At 53.6% G+C, this 11241-nt stretch overlaps 1 long non-coding RNA gene across 1 annotated transcript; it reads right to left on the bottom strand.

The window, feature by feature from the left end:
- Positions 1–1369: 1369 nt before the first annotated feature.
- Positions 1370–7949, bottom strand: LOC119863549. The gene is made up of 3 exons (XR_005295635.2): positions 5913–7949; positions 2768–2925; positions 1370–2201 (listed from the first exon to the last, which is right to left on the bottom strand). It is a non-coding gene; the product is annotated as an uncharacterized LOC119863549 (long non-coding RNA).
- Between the last annotated feature and the right edge of the window lie 3292 nt (positions 7950–11241).

The raw sequence follows: 11241 nt of genomic DNA on the forward strand, positions 1-11241 counted from the left end.
ATATATAACCCAGATGCATCTGTTCCCCACTGTAGCCCACTAGACCCAGTCCACTCCCAGAGCTGGGATAGAGCCCATGATTCCTGATGGGGTCTCTCTCTCTTTCTGCAGTGTTAGTAACAAAGTAATAATATATATTAAAATTTTAACCAGTGTCCCTGCTTAAGTGACTTGCCACAAGATGTCAGAACATGTTAGTATTAGAGCTCAGAAGGTCTAATATTTATATAATTGTCTTTCTTTTATATAGGCATTAGATACAGCCCTCATGTCAGCTAATTACTAAGTTATCTTCCAAAAAACTAGAGTTTTCGGGTGCCTAAATAGCCTCTGTGTGATGTTATCTTATTAAAATATGACCATGTAGATCGTTATTGCTACCACGGTTATATAATTGCAACAAATCTTGTACAAAGTTTGTCAAGTAAGGCGTCTATGGAAAGGTTATGATTTGCTTAATATCGTTATGCTATTTGCATGCATGTATCATTTTTGTATCTGAAGTTATGAATATTAACTATGTTTGCTCTTGTGCCCACAAGGTTTTTAGCCTGCACATCTTGAAGGGACTATTCAAGTTAAATGGCTCATCAAGGTATACTTAACTCACAATGGACCATGGAAGACACCGATCTACACGTAATGGACTTTCCTGTGAATGTTCTAACTAAAGTAAGGGTAATGGCTTCTGATATGACTTAGTGAAACTTGAATGTGCATGTGACTTGCTCATGTGACTCCAAACCCCATCTTGTTACCTGTGATTTTCCACTAACTGTGCTGAGGGTTTTGTTTGAACAATGGGTTTCCTTCCACTGGCAGAAACTCTACAAGGCCCTGGAAACATCTCCATTTTGCCTCTTTCCTGCTCAAACCTCTGGACTATGGATTTATACCAATGGGAGCATTCTAACCAAGAGACTTGGGTCCTTCCAATGATTTGGAAGCAACCAGAGATTTAACAAGCCAGCAGTTTATTCCATCACTGCTACAAAAGAACTTGCAATTATTGTATGTATTCTCTCTTTTTATAAATAAACCTTTAGCTATTAGATACTAAAGGATTGGCATCAACGTGATCAGTGGGTAAGATCTGAGTTATATATTGACCTGGAAATATGGTTGGTCCTTTAGAATCTGAAGAACCCTTTTGTTTGGTGAAATTGGTTTTAAATAATCACTCATCATTAAGTCTAGTGTCTGGGTGTTGAATCCAGGTCTGGAATACCTAAGGAGGCTGCATTTTTGACTTCTTGTTAGCCAGTGTGGTGAGACAGAAGTTTACTTTTCTTGCTGGTTTGGTCTATCTCATGGAAGAATAGCCACCAGTTTTGGGGTGTATCTGCCCTATTTCTCAGCAGTTTGCCCTGAATTTGGTATTCTCAGTTGTGACCCACTTATTCACGGTGACGCCCTGGAATCATGGATAAATTGCCCCAATCTGAAATGGCGCCCCCGAGTCCACAGTACCCTGCTGTGCTCCCCCACAAGAGCCGCATTAACAGCAACTCTGCAAGTGACCCCCATGCATCATTTCCTTTTCCTGGCAGCTAGTCCAGAAATAGGGGATAAGAGCTGGCTACTGCTACCAGCTGAGGGATTTGTTGGGTTGAGATCAGCTAGTAGAAGCATGCAATTGTGACAGAATCTGAGACTTCAAGCTCCTAGAGTCACCTCTTACCTTTATAGACCTGCCCTTTCATCATATCCAGCTATTTTAAAGGTTAGTGTGATAGTAAAGAGACCCCTTTTAAACCCTTCACTAACACAAGACAAAGTGTGCAATATTCATCATTAACTCTTTATTTCTACTCTGCTGGCTCCCAAACTGCTTTTCCTCCCTAGAGCCACCAGCCACTTTGAGTTCTCCCTCTTTTCTCCCCAGGTGTGGTCACTTGATTGCAGCAGCTTGATGGTCCAGCTCTGCTCTTTCCCTTCCGTTCTTCACTTCTTTGGATGGCTACATTTGCCACTGAGCAGCCTGATGGAAATACCTGAGTCCTCTGTCTGAGCATGCCGGCCCCGCAGGTAAAGCCAAACCCCCCTGAGAGCAGTGGGAGGTTAGCCTGGAGTGTCAGGAATGGAGGCTTGCCCATGGGGACTCTAGCCATTGCAGCGGCTGCCACCTACATGGTGAATCCTCCAACTCATTGCCAAACGGCTCTTCCACATTCTGCAAGCTGGCCTCACTGGCTGACGATCTAGGAGAACAGAAACTCTTTGTTAGAGCAGGAGAGTCTCTTCAATGCTTCACTCTTTGCATGGCTCCCAGAGGGTCACAGTGAAACATGACTGGGAAGCCTCTAGGAGTCTCTCCAGGAGCTTCCTGCTCAGTCACTTGGCACCCACTAGCAATGGTCTCTGACAGTGGCCCTGCAGAGTGGGGCTCAGCAGATGGTCCCTTCTCTGGCTTCCTGAATGGGAGGGAGGTTGGTCTTGTCATTTACAGCCTGGCTGTCAGAGTCTGGGCTCCTGGGTTCTCTGGCTTTAGATATGGGTGTGGTCTCGTGGTTGGAGCTGGACTGGTCTCAGGTCCATGCTTCAGTCCTGCCTCTGTCAGTGACGTTGTGGGTGACCTCGCAGCCTGTTGCTTTCCATCCCTCTGCCCCAGCTAAGAGGGATAATACTGGCCCACTTCAGGGGGGCTGGCAGGGGTCACCACTGTCATGACTCAAGTTGGAGTGAGTTGTGCTCTTGGTAGTGAAGGGCCCAGATTCAGTCCCCATGGATGCCCATGGTGTCTGTATGTGGCCAGGGTTGTACTCACCTAGCATGACAGGCTGTTTAGCCCATTTCTGGCCATGCATGGTGCATCTGCTCCTGGCCCTCTCTGACACACAGCTCCATCACACACAGGGACATGGGCCACCAAGGACAATCTATGAGCTCCCATCTGCTGTTCAGCTCCAGGATGGATGGTGAGCCCTAGTCAGACCATAGAAAGACAGGGTGGTGTCCTCCAGGGGAAACTGCTGGAGCTTCAGCCTCTGCCCCCACCTACACCCCTAAGCAAAGGAATTCACAAGTGGTCCCTGATCCCAGGCAGAGAAAGTAGCTCAGCTGAGACCAGGGTGGGTGGAATTACTGCTGGGATTGATTCTAAGAGAAGAGGAGATTTCTCCTCTGCTCTAGGGAGATTCCCATAGGAAAAGCAGCTGGGGTGGGGGTGGGGGCAGTACAAGCACTACCCCTCAGCCCTTGAAGAGCAGGCAACCAGGACTCTGGGAGCCAAGGGACTGGTGTGTCTTGTTGGAGGGAGCAGAGCTGGAGAGCAGAAAAGGGCATTGGAGAAATTGTACAAAAGTCCATCATGTAGGGAACAGAGGGAACAGCATCCTTTGATTGTGGGAACATTGGGTCCCCTGACCCTGAGGGCTGGAGATGCTGGTAACTTAATGTTAGTCAGGAAACTGCTGAGGCAAAGATTGTGACTTGATAAGATTCAGTTTTAGTCACTACAAAGTGTGTTTTGGCTTTTTTGTAACCAAACTTGTCTCTTTCTCTTGCTTAGTATCACTGAAATCTCTGTTCTTCGTTACTGTGCATCCCAAACCATCCCAGTGCTGTGTGTTCAAGTGAGGTGTGAGTCTCCAGCTAACCTAACAGGCTGAGATGTGCCCTGTCTCTTTGGAGGCAGCAAACCTACTTATTTCTGTGAGTGTCCAGTAAGGGGACTGGACACAGTAGGGGGATGTCTCTGGGGAACTGGGGTTCACTGACTGTTACCTGCAAGACAAGTTTTAATCTGGCAGTCTGACGGAGTTTGCTGGCAAGGCAGAGGCTGGCGTGTCTGGCAGCCGACACAGCTTGGCAGCAGCAGAGCTCTCACCTCCTGAGGCAGTGGGGTAACAGGGGCTGACAGTTCGGGGTGTCCTGAGCAGAACTTCAAAGATGGAGAAGAAGTTCCTGTTTGTTTCATGCTCATAAAGCCAGAGCAAAATGGCCAAGCAGGGAGGGGAGAAGAGAGTGTACCAGGGGAAGTGCTGGGGTGGGACCCAGTCAAGTTCCCACCTCTCTCCCAGGTTTGTGGGTGAGACCTAGGACAGGTCTCTGTTGGACAAAGGACACACCCTGCTCCTTACAATGCTCTGTGCCCATGGGAGAGAAGGGCTGATTCCCTCCTTGTGAATCTCAGCAGCTTCCTAGGAACCAGCCAGTGCTTTTCTCTGAGGACCTTCTCCTGCACCTCACTGTGGTCTAATGCTCTCACTCCCCAAGCTGGCCAGGGGCCTTGGAACTAGTGCTCAACAGAACCAAGCAGGGCCCGTCCTAAAACATCCACACCTTCCCTATGTCCCTGAACGAGGAAGGGCCCCAACGCTGCACTGCACTGACCGACCAAGGGTGGCCCAATGGGCTCTCAGGTAGCAGGATACAATGGAAACGTGGATCATCCAGTCTCTCATTTCCAGGCCTCGCCAGGGTTACGGTAAAATTCCTGCTGCCCCTCCCCATTATGCTCACCTACAGGATGTGCTGGACTTTGTCTGAGCTGGGGGTTGCTGTCAGCAGGCTGAAATCTTCAGCCTGGCATCCCTGTTCTCTGTGCAGGCCTCGTTCAGAGCCTGCCAGAGGAGGGATACCATGGGTCAGGGCTATGGAACCTGAGGCTACCCCTGCCAGGATGACGGCTGGGTCTGCCGTCCTTGCCCAGAGCAGTTCTCTGCAGAGGGCCTGCTACACAGCAGAGGAGGGAACAGCCAAGCTGCTAGGGATGGGAGCTGGGCTTTCTGGCGAAATCCAGGAACCAAGGCACAGCATCTGTAAGGAAGGGATTCCCCACAGAGGGGCAACAATCTCCCACAGAGAGGGAGTCTCCCCCTGACACTATTAATTCTGTGGCCTGTTCCCATCTCTGCCCACCCCACCCTCACCTCAGCAGCTCCAGCTATGGAAGAGAGCAAGGACCAGAGGCCTTCCTGCTCCTGGGACAGAGGAGTAGGTTGATGATCTACCCGGATGCGGGTGTTGGCCTTCCCCATGCCCCTGGGCAACACTCCATGCAGGGCAGTGCACAGGAACTGTGATTCCTCTTCCGGATCTAGGGGTGGCTTCAGTTTCCCGGCAGGAGACTATGCATGAGATCTTGCAGTTGGGGGGTGACACAGGCACTCACATGGGCATGGAAGTTGGAGGAACAGGGCAGAGGCCTGTGTGGGGCAAGGAGGGCAGGAATTTGGGAAGCAAGAGCAGAGGAGCCAACACTTTCTAAATGTGAGTCAAGATTATCCCCACTTCAGAGATGGAGAAAGTGAGGCACCAGGCAGGATAGTGACCTGGCCAATGTCAGGCTCCCACTCAGTGGCAGGGCTGCAGTACAACCTGTTCCCTGCTCTCATCATTGGACCCTGCTGTATGACCCCTCCAGCCATCCTCTCCCATAACCATCCTGAAACTGCTGGACTCAAATCAACCCCCAGACAGGAGAGAGGGACTGTTCCCACCTGCTCTGCCAAAGGAGGGGAACAGCCACTGGTGGGAGGTGACCTGGGAGTGGGAGGGAAAGTGATTCCTGCCTCTGGGCCTGAGCAGCAGTGGGGTTAGGGGATCCAGGCGGGAGGGTCCTGGAACCTGAGGTTGCACATGGACACCATGAGTTGTAGACGATTGCGCTGGGCACAGAGTCTAAGGGCAGCTCCTCAGACATCTCCTGTGATGCCCAAAGAAAACAAAGGAGCATGAGAGATTCAGGCCCCATTGACCGATGGGCACTTCCCATAGAAGAGGCTACACATTGCTCCAGACACAGCCTGCAGAATCCCACCCACAAGCTGAGCCCTGTCTCTAAACCCCTCCCAGCCCCACAGCTTACTCCCCACCCCAACCTCAGCAGCCCTTCCCATCTCCCCACCCACTCTCCAATACCAGGCTGTTTCCCTAATGGAAATGGGCTTGTAACAGAGTTCACTCACCGCTAGGTCCTGACCAGGCCTGGTGTTACAGTTTTCCTTGCTGGGCTAGCACCCCCACCGATAGTCGCTCTGGCAGTTTCTTGGCTGGCAACTCAGCCCTCTAGCCAGGTGACCGTCCTTTAGTCCACTCCGTCCTGGGTCGCACCCATCGCAAACTAAAAGTCCAAAAATGTCTGTCCAAAACAGAAACAAGGCCTTCCGCCCTCGTGGGGGCTCTTCCTCAGCCTGACTTTGGCTCGGCCTGCCCTTGCTGGGCTTGGTAACCCTTTCTATGGCCTTGTAGGTCCCCTTGCTTGGGAACAGTGGGAGAACCTGGTACTACCCTGGACTCTAGGTTCTGGTCCTGTACCGAACAGCTAGGTCTGCTCCTGTTCTTTTGCTGCGGTTTTCCCCTCAGGTGAGGCTCACTTTATAATCCATTTGGCCTAGCTCCAGGCTTTGCAGCCCACAGACCAAACCACCCTGTTATATACCTTCTTCCCTAAAATCTGGCCCAAACTAGGGGCAAGTTCTACTCTTGTCCAAGCTTCATCCCTTGCCATCTCATCACTATCACCTGCTGCGCGCTTGTACAGCCCGGGGCACTGGGCGTCTCCAGCTCCCCTGCCAGCTCGCTCACCAGAATTGAGGCAATCCTTCTCTTCTGCAGTATCCCAGTGCTCTTCCTGCAGCTCCTCATTCCTATTAACAGCTGCTTGCAGAGCCTGTTCTGAAGCCACTAGCTTCTTCTGTAGCCTTTTTGCTACTGCTGCTGCATCCCCCAAAACCTTTTCCATCAGGGTCTGAGGACCCACCATGGCCTGTTCCACCCTTGTGTTTGTCCCTACTTCAGCCTGCTTCAACTCTGGGCCAACCATTTCATCCTTCACCTCCCTGGAGCACCCGACAGGGTGTGCTCGCTGAGAGTCTGCAAGGTCCACGGCCATCACTGCCACCTCCACCTTGCCCGCTTCATGTGTGTTTGTGCCAGAGTTCACCTTCTCCTTTCTCTCTACCTTCTTGGGGCCCTGGCCCCTCCTTTTGCCACTCACCAAGTTCCTAAACAGGCCGTGTCTTTTGTTATGGCCTACTTCTCTGCAGCAAAAACAGAGATCTTTTGTCTCCATCTTGGCATTAGTCCAGGCTTGTACACTTTCTCATGCCCTGCTCTCCTGGACTAACCTTCTCAGCATAGCCCAGGCATGCTCTCCTTATCTGCTCTTTTTTGTCCATGGGCATAGCAGACCCTGGGTTGATTTCCCTTTGCAGGATCTCTGACAGGTATTGCTGCGGCTCCATGAAGATTGCCAGCTGCGTCTGTAGATCTGCCTGCACTTCCTTCTGCTTCTGTTGGTTTTCTAGGAGCTGCTAGAGAAACCCCTAGACCTGCTTTGGCTGCTTAATGAGTCCCTGGAACTGAAGTGTGAAATCCAGTGACCAGCTCGGTCCCTCGACACTCCCGCTTCAGGGGAGAGACCTTCCTTCAGCAACCAAGACTTCCATCAGCCCTCAGGGATGACAAGGGGAATTCAATCTGGCCGATTATGCCAAACGTAAACAAATCTACTCATTGTTACGTGCCTCCTGGTGACAAGGCAAGGAATCACAGCCCTCTCGCTGGGCTAGCGTACCCCATCAATGGTCGCTCAAGCACCACGGCAGTTTCTCAGTCTGGTAACTCAGCCTCTGGCCGGTCACCACCTTTAGTCCATCCTTCTGGGGCTCAGCTTGCCTCACACTAAAAGTCCAAAGAGGTCTTCCCACAGAAAGAAGTCCTTCTGCCCTCACTGGGGCTCTTGCTCAGTCTGAAGCCCCCTTACTGGGCTTGGTAGCCTTCTTTGGGTGCGTGTACACCCCCTTCTTTGGGGCCGGGAGGGGAACCCAGTCTCACTCTGACACTGGTACCAGCCCAGGGCCCCCTACCCAACAGCTAGGTCTGCTCCTTTCTCTCTGCTGCAGTTTTTCCTAGGAAACTTCCTACCTCTCTTTTCAAGTTCCCCTCTAGGCTTTCCTTGTTGCTCTGAACTTCCTACCTCGTTCTCATTCCTGTTCATAGCCCAGCTGGGTTTTATCACCACTGAAGTCTGGCTCTTTAAGGGGAGGTACATGGTTCCTCTCAGGTAGGGCTTATTCTGTAATCAGTTTGAGTAGGCCCCAGGTGTGCAGCCCAGGGAAAAGCACCTGTTACAGGCCTGCTCTGCCTAGTCCTGCTGATACTGGGCTGGGGTCCTTGCTCCCCATTTCAGAGCTGGTTTCCAGAGGGGCCAAGTACACACAGGCCCCACTGGATGCAACTGGAGTTTTGCTTGTTCTGGTGACTCTGACATTGAGACTCATCATCATGCAGAGGCTGACAGGTGTGGTGAGGGGGCTGGAGAAACACCCTGCTGATCGGAAGGAGGTCAAAGAGTCGGGACTCTGGGAGCTGAAGGGTTCATTTGTCCTGCTGTGGGAAGTGGAGCTGGAGAGTGGCATGATACTCTCTTCATGCCTTAGGGGCTGAAGCCTCCTGCCAGAAATGCTCTCAGGAGTCCAGGGTCGAGGACATCTCTGGGGAGCTCCTACTTAGGAACAAAACAAGGGTGGAACATTGATGGAGATGCCGCTGTCCCAGAGCGGGGATCCAGGGCCGGGGGAAGCTCCCAGCCAGGCTATGCACCAGGAATCCCATTCCCCCACCCCCAAGAGACCCCCACGGCCCAAGAAGTAAATGGCTCTCACCTCCATGAAGGAGCAGAGTCTTCCATCTAAGCCTCTTTGAGACCCAGCACTGCTTGGTTTGCTGGGACGGGGTGACCTGTCCCCACTGCTCCCTGAGGTGGCTCAGCTGCAGGCTGTGCCCATCTGGGAGGCTGTGACAGATCCCAGGACCCGGAGAGTAGGCTCCTATTCATTTCCCACTGAGAGACCCCGTAGAAGGGCCAAGGGGAGAATAAAGGGCAGGAGGTGAAGCTAGCCCTGAACCTCTGTCCCATCCCTGCCTCCTCAAAAGTGGAGCTTTCTGAGCTTCAGTTGGGCAGATGGGCTGTAGCCCTGACACAGAGCTCTGTCTGGGAGCAGGGGGAATGGGATGGGGGTCAGGCCAAGGAAAGGGGGAAGGGGAAAGGGAGTGAGTGGAAGAGCTCCTGCTCCAGATGAAGGCATTTTGGGGGCAGAAGGAAGGACCCTCCTACACAGGAGTTTCTGTCAGTTCCGGGGGACTCCATTCCCCTTCTACTAGCTCCCCATTTGCAGTGAGCCAGAGCAGTACCTGCAGCAGGGAGCAGGAGTGGCTGGCATCCTCAGAGGCACAGACCCTGCGGCGCCTCTGGCACCTGGTGCAAGTGCCGGATGATGCGGAGCTGGCGCATCACGTTGGCTGTGACGTCCTCCTGCTGCAAGGGAACGACAACTTGTCAGAGACTCACATGCCCCCCAGGAACTAGGGGGGATTAACAGCACATGGAACCAGCAGCATTTCCACCCAGCACCTGCCCACGTCTGAGGGATGGATTCACCCTCCTGACCCCCAGGATGGAGTCGTCTTGTCCTCTCTAGTGACCTCCAGTGCCAACCTCCCTCCTTGTTGGGCGAGCTCCTGCCACATCCCCCTCAGTGCCTCTGACAGCTGTTCCACCCCCAACCCACCTGGGGCCACCGCTCAAGTTCACAGAACCCTCTCCCCCACCACCCCCGCCCAAGTAGGGCAGGGAGGGGGCTCTAGCAGGGTGGTGGGGGGCAGGAGGAGGGATTCTGGCCTCAGTGAAGTGGGACGTTGGGAGGTTGAGACCTTTCCTCAAGTCACCCCAGTGATAATGCTGAAGCCGCATGATGGCAGCCCTGGTGAATGGGGCAGGTCGGCAGCCCCTGCTGACTGAATCCTCCTGTTCTTTCTAAAGCGGGTCCAGTCCTGCCAGCAGCAGGACCAGCTTCCCCTGCCCATATGCCTCAGCCCTGCCTGGCCAGTTGCCATCACCTGTCAGTCCTTGGCCTCCCAGGCTGCCAGTGATGGTGGCTTGGGTGACATAGATACTAGGCACCTGGGCACTGGGTGCGGCCCTGTGGCTCAGGCAGGAGAGGCTCGCAGAGGGCACTTAGGGGGCTCTCCTGCCCTTCCCAGGAGCGATAGCACCGTGTCCTAAGAACATAAGCCCAGGATGAGGTAACGCTGGTCATTAATTAGCGTGGCTAAAGCGCTGGGTTGGAGCTGCTCCGGGGACAAGCTGGCTCCCTCCTGCTCATGGAGGTGAATTCATCCCCCTTCTCAGGAGCACCTGCTCTGACTCTCACTCCCCACCAGGCTCCTTGCTGCCAGGCCAGCGAATGGCGATAGGATGGGGATGAGGCCCCGGGCCCCACCCCGATCTCCTGAGTCTAATCCATCTGCTCACTGTGTCCCCCATCAGCTGCTGGGCTTCCCCCAGGAGGGAGGAGGCCAGGACCAGCCCAGCCTGGCTGACACGCAGCAGAGGATCGTGGGTGGCCAGCACTGCCGTCCGGAGGAAGAATCTTCTCTGCTCCTCCGAGAAGAACTTTCCGAAGACCTGAAACCAAGAGGACGTGAGGCCTGAGCAGGTTGCCCAGAGCCAGGCTCCATGTCCCGGGGCTGGGACGGCATCAGCCTCTAGTGGGCCAGGGGCAGGGGTGCTGCAGTTGAGGCAGCTGATTCCCTGGAGGCTTTCAGGGGCCCTTGGCTCAGCAAAGCCCTCTTAGTACAGGGTGGCCAGCACTTAGGGATGCAAAGCCTGTAGTGGCTCTTTCTGGAGGGCAATTTATGGCAGGGGCTGGGCTGGAAACAGCTCAGTGCGGGGGAGCTGGAAGCCCTGCTGGGCAGCTCATAGTGATGACGGGACCTGCGTTGCTCCAGCAGAGAGCTCTCCTGCACCTGGCGGGGGGCTTGGAGCTGACAGACCAAAGGTCTATTCCCCCCAACTGAGTGATTTTCCTAGTGGCTGGGTCTGGCGTCTGCAGCTCCTGGCCTTCCTCCAAGGGGAATCCAAACTGCAACATGACACAGACAAGAAGTCTCAGGTCCCAGTCCCCACCACACAGACGCTCCTGTGAACCTTTTGTTCTGGGGCAGCAATTCAGCTTGTGGGAAGGGGGACAAGCTCACAGGCTCTCTCACGTGGCCTCTGAGGGGGACAAGGAGCGGAGAGACACCCAGAGCCATAATCCTTCATTAACTCCCTCACCCAGGGATTCTCCTTATGTCACGGAGCAATGGATCCGTGTCAGACACACAAATCACGGCAACTAGCAAGGTTCAAGGTGGGACCTTTAGTATCAGCATCCCACACTGGAGGCTGGATAGGGAACTCTGAGCTGGAAATGAGGAGTGGGCTCTTGTGCTGTCTCCAGGAGGCAGCTA

The sequence above is a fragment of the Dermochelys coriacea genome, chromosome 11, assembly GCF_009764565.3.
Source record: "Dermochelys coriacea isolate rDerCor1 chromosome 11, rDerCor1.pri.v4, whole genome shotgun sequence".
Classification (NCBI taxonomy): Eukaryota; Metazoa; Chordata; order Testudines; family Dermochelyidae; genus Dermochelys; species Dermochelys coriacea.